The following is a 16,666-nucleotide window of genomic DNA, read 5'->3' as shown; positions in this document are numbered from 1 at the left end:
GTTTGCCTAATCCAGCTAGCACTTTTATTTTATTTCTCTATTTGCTTCTTTTATAGGTAAAGTAAGTTTCAAGTGCATGCACAGGTATGACCGAGAGAGCCAGGGTATAATAATTTGAAGCGTTTGCACCAGCGCTAATGAAGGACGAGAGTTATAGCAAAGATATGAAAGGGGGAGCGATAATAAATATGTGATATGGCAATAGTGACACCAAAATAAGCCACCTTTTTATAAAACTGACATGGAAGAAATACTAAAGGTTAACTTCTGAAATTGTAGCCGATGTTAAAAAGATTCTCGTTGTCGGTAGGACTCGAACCTGCGCGGGGAGACCCCAACGGATTTCTAGTCCATCACCTTAACCACTGGGCCACAACAACTGACTGTAAGGTGTGTGCACATAATCTGTATGCAAGTTTTCAAGGTGTCCCACAGCAAATTCCTGATATTCTGCAATGCACTTTTTAAAAATAATGTTTTTTTCAGCAGGCACATTCTCTCCTAAAAACAAAAATTGCATGCGTATATCTCTAGTTTGGAATACCATAGGCTTGCATGCATACTCTCATGGGTCACTCAAGTTTTTTGGACCCTATTGCACTCTGTTTTCGTGCTGCTTTTAGTATATGGCCCATATTACAGAAGTCTACCATCTTTGAGTATTTGAGGCTCCTTTGTAAGTGCTTTATATTTTTTCCTTGAAGAGCTATATAATAAAGGGGTCCGGGAAAGATTACATTTATGGAAGATAAAAGAAGGCCCACTTGTCTCACCAAATGCTGTAGAGAAACCTGATGTTTTACTCATGTTATCCTTAGTTCGTTTTTGTTAGACCTTGCATTCTTAAGGTGGTCCCAACCCCACCTTATTGCTTTTCACCTCCGCATTTTGCTGTATCTTTTTGTTGGCCTTAGGACTCTGATCACTTTATCGCTACTAATCAGTGCTAAAGTGCACCTGCTTCTTCCCTAATCATGTGTATAATTGGAGTATACCTGACAGATTTAATGTACTTGAAAGCCCCTTGTAAAGTGGTATACCATATACCCAGGGACTGATTGTGCCGCCCAAAGAAATAGCATTTCAAACCTGTCTCAAGCCTGCTACTGCAGTGCCTGTGCTGCAGTGTACTGCCACTTCGACTTGGCATTTAAAACTACTTGCCAAGCCTTAAACTCCAATTTTATTACATATCAGTAACCCCTAAGGTAGGCCCTAGGTAGTCCTAGGGGCATCATGCTATGTAAGTAAAAGGTAAGACATGTACTGTGGTAGTTTGTTTGTCCTAGTAGTATCAAACAGTCTATTACATTTTTCACTACTGTGAGATCTGCCCCTCTCATAGGTTAGCATTGGGTATTCCCTTATACTTTTTGGGGGGTAATTCCATATCAGAGAGGAGAAGCTTTATTTATTTATTGATAAATCCTATCTACTGGTGAGGTTGGATTTAATCTTACTTTTGTATGAATGCCATTTTTAGAGAGTGAGCATTTCTCTGCACTTACTGCTCTATTTGCATGAAAACCTGTCTTCAATTGACGTCTGGATTGGGCCGCGAGACAGCTACATATGTGCATTCCCTGTAGACAGCCACAACACAGGTCACTCAACTGCAACTGCATTCATCTGCATTCTGATTCGCCTGGGGGAGAGCTCCGCTCCCCTTACCGCAAATATATTCAAGAACGATAATTTATGTCAGTAAGTACAGTATACCTACATCTTATAATCATGTGTGTTTAAATAATTTGTCGTTAGATCGTTTAAATATTGAAAAGGATCTGTTTTTAATAGACATTTTACAAAAACAACTGGTACATTTGGGAATTCTGTAAAGGAAAAACCCAACTGCCGTGACATTGCCGTGACTCGGATTCGAACCAAGGTTGCTGCGGCCACAACGCAGAGTACTAACCACTATACGATCACGGCGAGCTACTTGGGCTCAATAACGTACAGTGACATGAAGAAATTATAATTCGGAACACTCAGGGCTACTCCTGTGATAGGCTGAATGTGTTCATTGCTTCCTCATTCCTTATACAAAGGCTTTATCTCCTCAGTGGTTGATAGGCTGAAACCGTTTCCTGGCCGCCTGCTTGTGAACTGGCAGGAGTCAAAGATCACACATACACTGGTGGGCCTGTGATGGGACACCTATGCAGAGAAACACACCTGGCGCAGATATTCTATTCTGTTTATTAGACCTGCATCTCCCCTGTACCTCCTCAAGCCATCTGTATGTGAAGCAAGAAAGAGTTAAGGAACGGTCCATCTACTCTTTTATTGGGAGGATGCTGCGCTGAGCTCCTCCCAGCTAATCACACAAACAGCAGTAAAGCAAGATAACTACACAGTTAGGGGGGTACTGCATGGTTAGGTTTTTGAGGAATTATTGAAACTGACCTCAGTGACCCATAATCAGAGATGTGGGTAATGACTGCATGCCTAATTATGATGAAGCAAGCACCATGGCTCGTAGGGGCCCCACAACACACTTTTCTTAGCTCATTGAATTAAAGTATAAACTTCTGCCATGTGTGAGTGGTAAAGGCTTGTTAATTTTGTTGCTTTTCAAATTCACGCCTGACAACAAGACGAAGGAACATTGGGGCATCAGACGCTTTGGAAAGTAGCCACCAACCGCAGAGAAAGAGAGAAAGAGGGAAAAGGCAGTATGAGGTGTGGAGAAAACAGCAGCAGGTACAGGGAGCTCAAATGAGATTAATGGCGGATAAATAGAGCACGTAAAGGAACAGTTACAAATCTAAGAAAAGGGAAAGAAAAGACTAGGAAAAAACACAGAAAGAGCTTGTAGATGAAATTCTCTTCCAGGAACAGCAGGTTAAGAGAAATTAAACAGGGAGCAGTTAAGCTTGTAACACGGGGGAGAATAGAAAAGAAAATGCAGTTTTATGAAGTGTGTTTGCCTATTCCAGCTAGCACTTTTATTTTATTTCTCTATTTGCTTCTTTTATTGGTAAAGTAAGTTTCAAGTGCATGCACAGGTATGACCGAGAGAGCCAGGGTATAATAATTTGAAGCGTTTGCACCAGCGCTAATGAAGGACGAGAGTTATAGCAAAGATATGAAAGGGGGAGCGATAATAAATATGTGATATGGCAATAGTGACACCAAAATAAGCCACCTATTTATAAAACTGACATGGAAGAAATACTAAAGGTTAACTTCTGAAATTGTAGCCGATGTTAAAAAGATTCTCGTTGTCGGCAGGATTCGAACCTGCGCGGGGAGACCCCAATGGATTTCTAGTCCATCGCCTTAACCACTCGGCCACAACAACTGACTGTAAGGTGTGTGCACATAATCTGTATGCAAGTTTTCAAGGTGTCCCACAGCAAATTCCTGATATTCTGCAATGCACTTTTTAAAAATAATGTTTTTTTCAGCAGGCACATTCTCTCCTAAAAACAAAAATTGCATGCGTATATCTCTAGTTTGGAATACCATAGGCTTGCATGCATACTCTCATGGGTCACTCAAGTTTTTTGGACCCTATTGCACTCTGTTTTTGTGCTGCTTTTATATGGCCCATATTACAGAAGTCTACCATCTTTGAGTATTTGAGGCTCCTTTGTAAGTGCTTTATATTTTTTCCTTGAAGAGCTATATAATAAAGGGGTCCGGGAAGGATTGCATTTATGGAAGATAAAAGAAGGCCCACTTGTCTCACCAAATGCTGTAGAGAAACCTGATGTTTTACTCATGTTATCCTTAGTTCATTTTTTTGTGAGATCTTGCATTCTTAAGGTGGTCCCAACCCCACCTTATTGCTTTTCACCTCCGCATTTTGCTGTATCTTTTTGTTGGCCTTAGGACTCTGATCACTTTATCGCTACTAATCAGTGCTGAAGTGCACGTGCTTCTTCCCTAATCATGTGTATAATTGGAGTATACCTGACTGACAGATTTAATTTACTTGAAAGCCCCTTGTAAAGTGGTATACCATATACCCAGGGACTGATTGTGCCGCCCAAAGAAATAGCATTTCAAACCTGTCTCAAGCCTGCTACTGCAGTGCCTGTGCTGCAGTGTACTGCCACTTCGACTTGGCATTTAAAACTACTTGCCAAGCCTTAAACTCCAATTTTATTACATATCAGTAACCCCTAAGGTAGGCCCTAGGTAGTCCTAGGGGCATCATGCTATGTAAGTAAAAGGTAAGACATGTACTGTGGTAGTTTGTATGTCCTAGTAGTATCAAACAGTCTATTACATTTTTCACTACTGTGAGGTCTGCCCCTCTCATAGGTTAGCATTGGGTATTCCCTTATACTTTTTGGGGGGTAATTCCTTATCAGAGAGGAGAAGCTTTATTTATTTATTGATAAATCCTATCTACTGGTGAGGTTGGATTTAATCTTACTATTGTATAAATGCCATTTTTAGAGAGTGGATTTACAAAAGGGGGTGGTGATGAACAGAGTGTCTGAATTGAGCAGACCACTCTTACCCAGTCCAAAGATCAGGGCTTGATCCATCACCGTTATTTATCTCACTGCCCCATCCCAGCTCAGAATCTGGCTATATGCAAATCAGTCTGTCCCTGGCCCAGTGCATCATGGGAACAGGGCAGACTAAACTACCAAGCCAATTCTTTACCAGAAAGGAGACAAGCTACCGGGGACCGGTTTCTGGCATTTCAGCCTCTTCGGCCCGGCTTGCTTGAATCCTGATGGAGCAGTGAGAAAGGGACTCATGTCTGAGTATACCCTGCCACACCTATAGTGGCCAAAATCGATTTACAAAAGGGGGTGGTGATGAACAGAGTGTCTGAATTGAGCAGACCACTCTTACCCAGTCCAAAGATCAGGGCTTGATCCATCACCGTTATTTATCTCACTGCCCCATCCCAGCTCAGAATCTGGCTATATGCAAATCAGTCTGTCCCTGGCCCAGTGCATCATGGGAACAGGGCAGACTAAACTACCAAGCCAATTCTTTACCAGAAAGGAGACAAGCTTCTCCTCTCCATATCAGAGAGGAGAAGCTTTATTTATTTATTGATAAATCCTATCTACTGGTGAGGTTGGATTTAATCTTACTATTGTATAAATGCCATTTTTAGAGAGTGAGCATTTCTCTGCACTTACTGCTCTATTTGCATTGAAACCTGTCTTCGATTGACGTCTGGATTGGGCTGCGAGACAGCTACATATGTGCATTCCCTGTAGACAGCCACAACACAGGTCACTCAACTGCAACTGCATTCATCTGCATTCTGATTGGCCTGGGGGAGAGCTCCGCTCCCCTTACCGCAAATATGTTCAAGAACGATAATTTATGTCAGTAAGTACAAAATACCTACATCTTATAATCGTGTGTGTTTAAATAATTTGTCGTTAGATCGTTTAAATATTGAAAAGGATCTGTTTTTGATAGACATTTTACAAAAACAACTGGTACATTTGGGAATTCTGTAAAGGAAAAACCCAACTGCAGTGACATTGCCAACCACAATGCCGTGACTCAGATTCTAACCGAGGTTGCTGCGGCCACAACGCAGAGTACTAACCACTATACGATCACGGCGAGCTACTTGGGCTCAATAACGTACAGTGGTGTCGTAATTGGCCCGTTCGGATTAGCGATTAGCTGAACCTACACGTTGTCCTCCTTAACTTGGCTATATACGATAAACGCCATTTTGAATGTTGCAGCGGCCATCTTAGACCATGAGCGGCCTCGTGGCCGACGTGCCCTTTAGTCCTTTGTCCGTTCCACTGACCACTCTCATCTGCCCAGCAACAGGCTATTTTTAGTACTGGTCAAACCACACATGCGCAGTTCTCACTGACCCGTAAACCTTCAGGAATGTGCCGCTAACTGACCAGTGGGTTTGAAACTCTCCAATGAGCTGGCAGTATCCCAAAACATGACCATATATTTCTCTAAAACTGTGTCTTAAGTTGTGCCGCCTATCTTTTATTGCCCCAAAAATGTATATAAACGGGGTCACACCGGTGTTCGGTGTGATACCTCTAGCATTACCGAAGGGTGCTGTTTGAGTGTACCACCACCCCATGGGGTTTTAATAAACTTGTTCTTTGAATTTTACAGTTTCCGTGCCAACAGTTCTTGTGTAAGTGGGTAATCTCTGGAGCGTGTAGGCCTTGGGAACCCCGAAATACTTCAATTGGCGACCACGAAGGGACTCATCGGCGACTCGGATGCCCGAAGGAGAGGTCGTGACGAAGGCTTGGAAATCCGCCATGGGCGCGCGCTGCCACGAGTGACCCGAGTCTTGGCTGCCACGGTGTTTTTTCCTTTCCTTCCGATCTGACCTTCCAGGTGGCGCCGGTCTCCGACTGAGTTTTCGAAGTGTCCGCATCGCTGAGAAAGTGCCGTTTGGCTGATTTGGCTTACAAGACCTTGGCAGTTGGAACCTGGACCTTTGGGAATTTGGTAAGCTTTGTGTTCGGTAAGGTAGTCTTCGGACGCTTACTGAAGCCCTACGATTTGTGTTCGGTAAGGTAGTCTTCGGACGCTTACTGAAAATCTGTGCTTTGTGATCGGTGAGGACGCTTGCCGAATTCTATGGACTTTGATTTGAGTTAGCTAACATTGTGAATTTGTGATCTTTGAACTTATATGTGTAGTGCACTTCACATAGGCAGGCATCTAGAGATGTTTCTCTAACTTTGTTTTTTTCCCTTGAGCGGCACAATCGTGTGGAGACCTGTAAGTGCCATTTGGTCTGGTGTCACGCTTTCGTGATACTTTTCGAACATGCCTGTTTTTAGCACACTCCGAGGAATGTGTTGTCTGGGAGAAGGTACCTCAATTAGGTTAGCGGAATCACAGCCGGCTCCCCCAGAGGGGACTCCAAATAGGGAAATGTATATCAAGTTTGGCCTCCCCCCTATTATGTACAGTAAATTATGGCATAAGTACACTAAGGCCGATCCCGAATTGCAATGGCCCCTACACGGGTCGTACGATTTGAGTAAAATCCAATTTGTAGAGCAATGTATGTTTCAACGCAGGTCTAGACAAAACATGTTTGATTGTGTGCGAATGTGGGAGAAAGCTGCGCATGAGCGAATGAAGCGTGAGGTTGCCTTGGCGGACAAAGAGCAGCGCAAGGCTGCTCGGGACAAGGCTTTACAGCTTGAGGAAAAGGAGGCTCAGGAGAAGAAAGAAAGGGAGGAACGGGAACGTAATTTGCAAACTACTGGTCAGTTTCCTATTCGTCGACCACTTTATCCTGTCCTTAATAATGAAATTGATGATTTTTCTTTGTTAGATCGGTCACCGCCTCCGTATGTTACGCCGACGGCTCCAGCTGTGGATTCTGATGATGACGGACAGGATAAGTCGGGCAAGAAGGGTGTATCCGCTCTCAGGTTTACTGCGGAAAGGTCCTCTCATCTACGTAGTTGGGCTCGTAAAGTGAATAAGCGTACTGTTACTCAGGATCAATTGGTATCAGAAAAGGGAGGGTGGACGGATCTCGAATTGATGTATTTTTTGTCTTCCTTGGCTGATGAGGTTGTGAGCGCATATCGTGACCTTTCTGATACGTTAGAGCCCAAAGCGTTGTCGGTATATCGTGAAAATTTGACTAAAGGTGATTTTGATCTTTCAGATGTTGATGACCTGTTTGCGCAATTGATCAAGCTGCGGGATGAGACAACTCGATTGCGGGAGGAGCGGAAAAGGAAACAAAAGGAGTCTGAATCGGAGCATGATGGGCAGGCCAGAGGGTGTTCTCTCCGTGGTTCAGATAAGAGTTCTGCGTTGCATGTTATGCCTATGCGTGAAGCTGCGCCTTTGTATGTTCCACCAAAAGGGGAAGGTACGGATGACGACAAGTTGTCGAAGGATGCGAAAGGGTATTTTGTGTATAATTGGGTATATACGCCATGGAATAGAGCAGATGTGATGGCTTTGAAAAATTCTTTACCTGATCTTCGGAAGAATCCGGCGGCATTTTATGAAGGGGTGGAGGGGGCTATATCGTCTTGTGTGATGACTCTTGTAGATATAGATTTGTTTTTTGGGCTAATTTTACCACCTGATATGTGGAGGCAAATTCGTAAAACTAATGACGAAACGATTTTGGGGGGGGACATGGAAAGAAATAAATGCTGCAGATTTAGATAGAGAACCAGCATGTAAGCCTTGTCAGCTAATCCTAGATCTCCCGGCAGCTATCTTGAATAAATTAAAAACGCTTGTTCCCTCCAAAAAGATTGATTGGACCATGTTAACGTCGTGCAAGCAGAAACCCGATGAAATGGTCTCAGATTTCTTTACACGCTTCGAGGAGGCATTTCATGATTACAGTGGTCAATCTTTAACTGACGATACGGGTCGGCATTTGTTTGTAGATAAGTATGTGGCTAATCTCCTACCAGAGATTGCAAAGCGATTGAAGTCGAGTGAGAGTTCCTGGGCCACGGCGACCCCTGCGTCCTTGTTAACTATGGCTCAGTATTATGAGCGGCAGGAAGTGGAGGCTAAAGAAAGTGTAGAGAAAAAGACGAAGGAATTGAAAACGAAGGTGATGTTGGCGCAGGTTCGGGGAACACAGGGTAGAGGGAATGAGAGAGGTAGACGAGGTGGAGGTAACGCATCGTATGGTCGTACGGACATTGCGGAGGATCAGTGTGCTTATTGTAAGGAGTTTGGGCATTGGGCCGAAGATTGTCCGGTACTTCGTGAACAGCGTAGTCAGCGTGGTCGAGGCAGTGGAAGGTCAAGAGGAGGTTATACGGGAACAAGAGGTAGCGGAGGTGATCGTAGACAGGTTGAGGAGAGGGGCCGTGGCCAGGACGAACGAAATACGTTTGATAGACGGAACCAATACCAGATTTTGGAAGGAGAGAATGTGGAACATCAGGATTATGTGCATGCATAGGATTGCGTAGGATGGGGTAAGGAATCAGTTGAAGTGCCAGTAGATCAGCAAGGTCCATATGTAACAGCGGGTATTTTGGGTTCTACTGATCAATTTCTTGTCGACACTGGAGCTACTCGTAGCGCTCTGTCGAAAAACTTGGTTCCGAGGGCTCCCCTGTCTGGCGAAATGATTACGTGTGTAGGGTTTGATGGTACACCCTCCCCCAGCCCATTGTCCAAGCCCCTCGCACTATGCATTGACAAATACTTTAGTTTTGGCCAATTTTTGTTATCGCCCCATACCCCAGATAATATCTTGGGCATTGACTTGCTTAAATATTTTCGAGCAACAATACGCTGCGCTCCGGAGGGAGTGCGGGTTATTTTGAATGACAACTACCCTGACCCTGATGATTGCCCTGACCCTGACAGATTTTGTGTCATTTTAGATATTCCCGCTTTGGCCTCTCTGCCGCACACGTTGTGGGCGACATCAGATACGGATGTGGGAGAGATGCGCATTCCACCAATACACATTACTGTTAAGGAGGAGGCCCCTCTACCACGAGTACCACAGTATAAGATCTCGAAGGAAGGTGAAATTGCATTGACACATATTGTCCAGGATTTGATTTCTGCAGGGGTAGTGGAGGAGGTCCCTTATAATGTCTGTAACAGCCCTATTCTACCGATTCTTAAGAGAGACTCAGATGGCAAGATCTACCGATTTATTATTGATTTGCGTGAAATAAATAAAATTGTCATTCCCCAATACCCAGTGGTGTCCGATATCACGACTTTGCTTACTTTAGTTCCACCGACGGCCACCACTTTTAGTGTTATTGACTTGAAGAATGCGTTCTTTTCCATCCCTGTGCACCCAGATAGCAGATATCTGTTTGGTTTCACGCTCAATAATAAATCGTATAGATTTTGCCGTGTTCCCCAAGGATATACTGAAAGTCCTAGTATCTACAGCCAGGCTTTGAAACGACAACTAGATTCTTTTAAATTACAGTCTGGCGTTGCGCTCATCCAGTATGTGGATGACCTTTGGCTTGCCGCCGACTCCTATGCACAATGTGAACAGAGTACGCTTGCATTACTTTCCTTTTTGGCACAACACAATCACAAGGTTTCCAAGAAAAAGCTTCAATATTGTAGACCCCAGGTGACCTACCTCGGTCATCTGTTGTCTAAGGAGGGGAGGGCATTAACATCTGATCGAATTCAAGCAATATTAGACACACCAGTCCCCCGCACGCAGAGAGATGTGCGTGCCTTCATAGGGTTGACATCTTTTTGTAGACAATGGATCATGGGGTTTTCACATATCATAAAACCTTTGCTAGCATTATTGTCCAAGACTACACCGATGCCTCTGGAGTGGACAGACGAATGTCAGAAAGCCTTTGAGCAGTTGAGACAGGCCCTTTGTTCTGCACCCGTGTTAGGAACACCAGACTACACGAAACTTTTCACATTATACGTACACGAGAATGATGGGTGTGCGCTGTCAGTGTTAGTGCAGTTACACGGGGATAAGCAGAGACCATGTGCGTACTTCTCTGCCATTTTGGATCCTGTAGCACGAGGGCTGCCTGGGTGTTTTCGAGCAGTAGCGGCAACAGCAGTAGCCATACGACAGAGTGAGGGCATAGTGTTATCACACAAATTGTTGGTGTTAGTTCCACATGCAGTAGATGCCCTGTTAAACCAAACAAAGACCCAATACCTCACGAGTGCACGACTTACAGGATATGAGCTGACACTTTTAGCGCCACACATAACATTGAAAAGATGCGCTACTTTGAACCCCGCGACTTTATTGCCCTATCCGGCCGAGGAGGGTCAGGAAGAAAAACATCATGATTGTGTTTTCCTGACTGAGGAACAGACAAAGGGTCGTGTTGACTTGCAGGATGTGCCACTTCCAGATGTGGATGGGGAACTGTGGGTTGATGGATCGTGTTTGAGGCTGCCAGATGGTACGACTTCCGCAGCATATGCGATCACGACTCTTAAGACGGTGGTAGAAACAGCTAGAATACCACAGAAATCGGCTCAGGCAGCAGAGCTAATAGCTTTAACAAGAGCCTGCGAATTGAGTGCTGGCCTATGTGTGAACATATACACGGACAGCCGGTATGCCTTTGGAGTGGCCCATGACTTCGGGCTCCTCTGGAGGGAACGTGGGTTTCTGACGTCACACGGGGAGCACATTATGCACGGAGAGTTAGTGCGTGATCTCCTAAACGCGTTGCTTTGCCCCAAGAAAGTAGCGATAGTGAAGTGCAGTGCCCATAAAAAGATCACGGATAAAGTGGGTCAAGGAAATGCCTTTGCAGATAGCATAGCAAGGCAGACGGGTATGTCCCGAACTAGCTCCCCTATGTACGTGGTACAATCACAGGCTGAGAGATGGAGTGATGCTAGAGCAGAGATACGGGATATTCAAAAATCAGCTACGGAATCTGAACTTGCGGCTTGGGCAGTAGATGGGGTACTAGATGACGAAGGTTGTTGGAGAAGCAAAGACATGGAGAAGTGGAAATTGCCTGCGGCTTACTTACAGGCGATGGTCCAGATGACACATGGACTGGCCCATGTCGGAGCTCTTGCAATCACTCGGCTTTTAACACGAGTTTGGGAACATTCTGAGATTGCGAATACTGCAAAGAGAGTAGTGCAGACCTGCCTGGTATGCTTGCAACACAATCCTGGGAAGGGGACCCATACTCCGAAAGGAGGGTTCGTTCCACCTTCAGCACCGTTTGAAGTGCTTCAAATGGATTACATCCAACTCGAGCGCTGCAATAACCTGAAGTACGTCCTAGTGGTGGTGTGTGCTTTTAGCAAATGGGTTGAGGCCTACCCCACGAAAGACAATACGGCTTTGACAACAGCTAAGGTGTTGCTTAAGGAGTTCTTTCCTCGCTTTGGAGTTTGTAAATTTTTGTGGAGCGATAATGGGCCCCATTTTGTTGGAAAGATTGTGGAATATGTACTGAAGGGGTTGGGGATTCAGCAAAAGTTCCACGCTGTATTCCACCCTCAGTCAGCAGGTTTGGTCGAGCGATACAATGCAACGTTGAAACTTAAGCTGGCCAAGATTGTGGCGTCTACATCGTTGAAGTGGCCAGATGCGTTGCCGCTAGCACTGCTCTCTCTTAGATCAGTACCCCACTCACGAACTGGCCTTACGCCCTATGAGGTGGTGTTTGGCCGCCCTATGAATATCTGGGGGGTGCCCAAGCCGCGATTAATACATGATGTGCCTTGTGTTATGATGAATGATTATTTGGCACGATTAACAAATGATTTGCTCTCTATTCATCAACAGGTTCGAGAAGCGCTCCCCGATAACTCCACTGGAGAAGGCCACGATCTTCGTCCTGGGGATCATGTGATGATCCGCTCGTTTGAGAGAGCAAGCAGTTTGGAGCCCAGGTGAAAAGGCCCCGAACAGGTCCTCTTGGCGACCCGCACCGCAGTACGAGTGACGAACAGGAAGCGGTGGGTGCATTTGACACATTGTCGCCGTGTCTCTCCGGATCTGGTGACTCCTGCTGTGCTGACTGACTATAAGGAGATCTTGGAGAAAGAAAAGAGCCCAGCTGTGACGTCGGCCGAAGTGGAGGGAGCCTTCCCGGACCAATCTGCTACCGGAAGAGAGCGCTACAATCTACGCCCGCGATGAGAAGATTTTTGTTCCTTTTTTATGACTGGTTGGTTACTGCTCCAGGTTTGTGAAACGGAAACCGGGAATTCCAAGGGGGGGGGATCAGTTCTGCCAGAGTAGCGACACCCGTCTTGGCCCAGAGAACAAAACAACGGTTACCTCGGAGTTCAGCACCGCATTTTTCTTTTTTAGGTATACACGCACGTGTATCTGGGACAATTTGCGAACAATTTGTGAACAATTTGTGCCACTTGAGACTCTGCATAAACTTTCTTGAACTATGGCATCAACGGCATCTCGTGACAAGAAAATATTGGGTGCCTTTCTCTTTGTTCTAACCATTGTGGTGATAGCTGTTATAGCCTGGGTAGTCGAACTTGTGGTGCCTGTACGTGAACATTTGCTGCCGACTACCCCGGCACCGTCTGAACATTTCCATTTTACATTGCCATTCCATGAAGAACGCCATCGTCAAACGTATTTAAATAACAGCTTCATTCAGATTCTTCACCACACGCATAATATGACCAATACCTCTAACTGCTGGGTGTGTGGAATGTTGCCTGGGCACCAGAAGAGGGGGGGCACCCCACTTATTCCACTCCCGTTTTCACACAATGGGTCATGCAATGCCTGGTACACCCTCCTCTTTACTTTGAGATGGCCAACAAAAGGGGGGGTGCTTTTCCGTTTGAATAAAGTATGTTCCCATGACAAGGATGGGTTTCCCCGGGCTGAGGGTACACGTTTCGAGTGGGAAGAATACAGGCCTGATAATGTGTCTGCTCCACGAATATATAGCAATCAGCGAAATGTGAATGTATCCAGTGCTCATGTCATAAATGTCATTGCCACAAAAGCCGATTTATGTATCCGAAACAAGGGCACGATTGCAGTGGGGAAAAGCGAATGTAATATTACTCTCACGTTTGATAGCCCGAATGGCATTTCATTTGTTGCATCTCGAAACACTTACTTCATCTGTGGAACGAAAGGGTACCATCAGCTTCCAGTGGGGTGGTTGGGCACATGTTATGTATCGTTTGTGCTACCTCCTGTATTCATTGCCCCTCCGATGTACCACAACGACTACACTCTGTACCACGATTTTGTTTTGAACAGAGTTAAGCGAACTGTTGCCCTAGAGGACATTGATCAAACGGATACTGCATTACAACAGTATGTGGATTTCAATCTGGGACTATTCTCCTTTGTGGGGGCTGCGTTGAACAGCCGGAAAATCAGACGGCTGACTCGCGTTGTCGAGGCTGTTGCGAATGACACTGCTATTGCCCTGGGGAATATTACCGAAGAGCTGCAGATTTCCAGAATTGTCACCCTCCAAAACCGGATGGTGCTGGACGTTGTTTTGGCTGATCGTGGGGGGGCATGTAGAATCATCGGAAGCAGCTGTTGTGTTTATGTGCCTGATAATTCTCCATCTGTGTATGATGCGATTTCCAAGCTGCATAAAATAGCTGCCGAAATACACCCGGACAATGGAACTTGGACACTTTCTGGATGGTTCTGGTCCATGATCGCAACTTGGGGCTGGAAATTGTTGACAATTCTCTGCATACTTGTGGGAGCAATGTTCTTTATATGCTTGTGTATCCAATGCGGCCCTGCCTTATGTTCAATGTGTCTATCAGCTTGCTTACCATCGAGGCGAGCTCTTGCCCATGACAAAATGATGCTACACAAAGAGGTGACACAAATTATGTTAATAGACATCGAGGACGAACATCCAGACTATGTTCATTATGAGGTAGATTCAGCTAAACGCTAAAAGGGTCGTCTGTCGTAATTGGCCCGTTCGGATTAGCGATTAGCTGAACCTACACGTTGTCCTCCTTAACTTGGCTATATACGATAAACGCCATTTTGAATGTTGCAGCGGCCATCTTAGACCATGAGCGGCCTCGTGGCCGACGTGCCCTTTAGTCCTTTGTCCGTTCCACTGACCACTCTCATCTGCCCAGCAACAGGCTATTTTTAGTACTGGTCAAACCACACATGCGCAGTTCTCACTGACCCGTAAACCTTCAGGAATGTGCCGCTAACTGACCAGTGGGTTTGAAACTCTCCAATGAGCTGGCAGTATCCCAAAACATGACCATATATGTCTCTAAAACTGTGTCTTAAGTTGTGCCGCCTATCTTTTATTGCCCCAAAAATGTATATAAACGGGGTCACACCGGTGTTCGGTGTGATACCTCTAGCATTACCGAAGGGTGCTGTTTGAGTGTACCACCACCCCATGGGGTTTTAATAAACTTGTTCTTTGAATTTTACAGTTTCCGTGCCAACAGTTCTTGTGTAAGTGGGTAATCTCTGGAGCGTGTAGGCCTTGGGAACCCCGAAATACTTCAGTGGCATGAAGAAATTATAATTCAGAACACTCAGGGCTACTCCTGTGATAGGCTGAATGTGTTCATTGCTTCCTCATTCCTTATACAAAGGCTTTATCTCCTCAGTGTTTGATAGGCTGAAACCGTTTCCTGGCCGCCTGCTTGTGAACTGGCAGGAGTCAAAGATCACACATACACTGGTGGGCCTGTGATGGGACACCAATGCAGAGAAACACACCTGGCGCAGATATTCTATTCTGTTTATTAGACCTGCATCTCCCCTGTACCTCCTCAAGCCAACTGTATGTGAAGCAAGAAAGAGTTAAGGAACGGTCCATCTACACTTTTATTGGGAGGATGCTGCCGTGAGCTCCTCCCAGCTAATCACACAAACAGCAGTAAAGCAAGATAACTACACAGTTAGGGGGGACTGCATGGTTAGGTTTTTGAGGAATTATTGAAACTGACCTCAGTGACCCATAATCAGAGCTGTGGCTAATGACTGCATGCCTAATTATGATGAAGCAAGCACCATGGCTCGTAGGGGCCCCACAACACACTTTTCTTAGCTCATTGAATTAAAGTATAAACTTCTGCCATGTGTGAGTGGTAAAGGCTTGTTAATTTTGTTGCTTTTCAAATTCACGTCTGACAACAAGACGAAGGAACATTGGGGCATCAGACGCTTTGGAAAGTAGCCACCAACCGCAGAGAAAGAGAGAAAGAGGGAAAAGACAGTATGAGGTGTGGAGAAAACAGCAGCAGGTACAAGGAGCTCAAATGAGATTAATGGAGCCTAAGTAGAGCACGTAAAGGAACAGTTACAAATCTAAGAAAAGGGAAAGAAAAGACTAGGAAAAAACACAGAAAGAGCTTGTAGATGAAATTCTCTTCCAGGAAAAGCAGGTTAGGAGAAATTACACAGGGAGCAGTTAAGCTTGTAACACGGGGGAGAATAGAAAAGAAAATGCAGTTTTATGAAGTGTGTTTGCCTAATCCAGCTAGCACTTTTATTTTATTTCTCTATTTGCTTCTTTTATTGGTAAAGTAAGTTTCAAGTGCATGCACAGGTATGACCGAGAGAGCCAGGGTATAATAATTTGAAGCGTTTGCACCAGCGCTAATGAAGGACGAGAGTTATAGCAAAGATATGAAAGGGGGAGCGATAATAAATATGTGATATGGCAATAGTGACACCAAAATAAGCCACCTATTTATAAAACTGACATGGAAGAAATACTAAAGGTTAACTTCTGAAATTGTAGCCGATGTTAAAAAGATTCTCGTTGTCGGCAGGATTCGAACCTGCGCGGGGAGACCCCAATGGATTTCTAGTCCATCGCCTTAACCACTCGGCCACAACAACTGACTGCAAGGTATGTGCACATAATCTGTATGCAAGTTTTCAAGGTGTTCCACAGCAAATTCCTGATATTCTGCAATGCACTTTTTAAAAATAATGTTTTTTTCAGCAGGCACATTCTCTCCTAAAAACAAAAATTGCATGCGTATATCTCTAGTTTGGAATACCATAGGCTTACATGCATACTCTCATGGGTCACTCAAGTTTTTTGGACCCTATTGCACTCTGTTTTCGTGCTGCTTTTAGTATATGTCCCATATTAAAGAAGTCTACCATCTTTGAGTATTTGAGGCTCCTTTGTAAGTGCTTTATATTTTTTCCTTGAAGAGCTATATAATAAAGGGGTCTGGGAAGGATTGCATTTATGGAAGATAAAAGAAGGCCCACTTGTCTCACCAAATG

At 44.8% G+C, this 16,666-nt stretch overlaps 3 non-coding genes across 3 annotated transcripts; all 3 read right to left on the bottom strand.

Annotated features, from left to right (window-relative positions):
* Window positions 1-1,863: 1,863 nt before the first annotated feature.
* TRNAH-GUG (transfer RNA histidin (anticodon GUG)) lies at window positions 1,864-1,935 on the bottom strand. The gene has a single exon. It is a non-coding gene; the product is annotated as a tRNA-His (tRNA).
* Window positions 1,936-3,225: 1,290 nt separating this feature from the next.
* On the bottom strand, window positions 3,226-3,307 carry TRNAS-AGA (transfer RNA serine (anticodon AGA)). The gene has a single exon. It is a non-coding gene; the product is annotated as a tRNA-Ser (tRNA).
* Window positions 3,308-16,185: 12,878 nt separating this feature from the next.
* Window positions 16,186-16,267, bottom strand: TRNAS-AGA (transfer RNA serine (anticodon AGA)). Its single transcript has one exon. It is a non-coding gene; the product is annotated as a tRNA-Ser (tRNA).
* Between the last annotated feature and the right edge of the window lie 399 nt (window positions 16,268-16,666).

The sequence above is a fragment of the Lissotriton vulgaris genome, unplaced genomic scaffold, assembly GCF_964263255.1.
Source record: "Lissotriton vulgaris unplaced genomic scaffold, aLisVul1.2 SCAFFOLD_301, whole genome shotgun sequence".
In the NCBI taxonomy this organism is placed as follows: Eukaryota; Metazoa; Chordata; class Amphibia; order Caudata; family Salamandridae; genus Lissotriton; species Lissotriton vulgaris.
The sequence above is the reverse complement of the archived record's forward strand: the minus strand, read 5'-3'. Positions and strand labels throughout refer to the sequence as shown.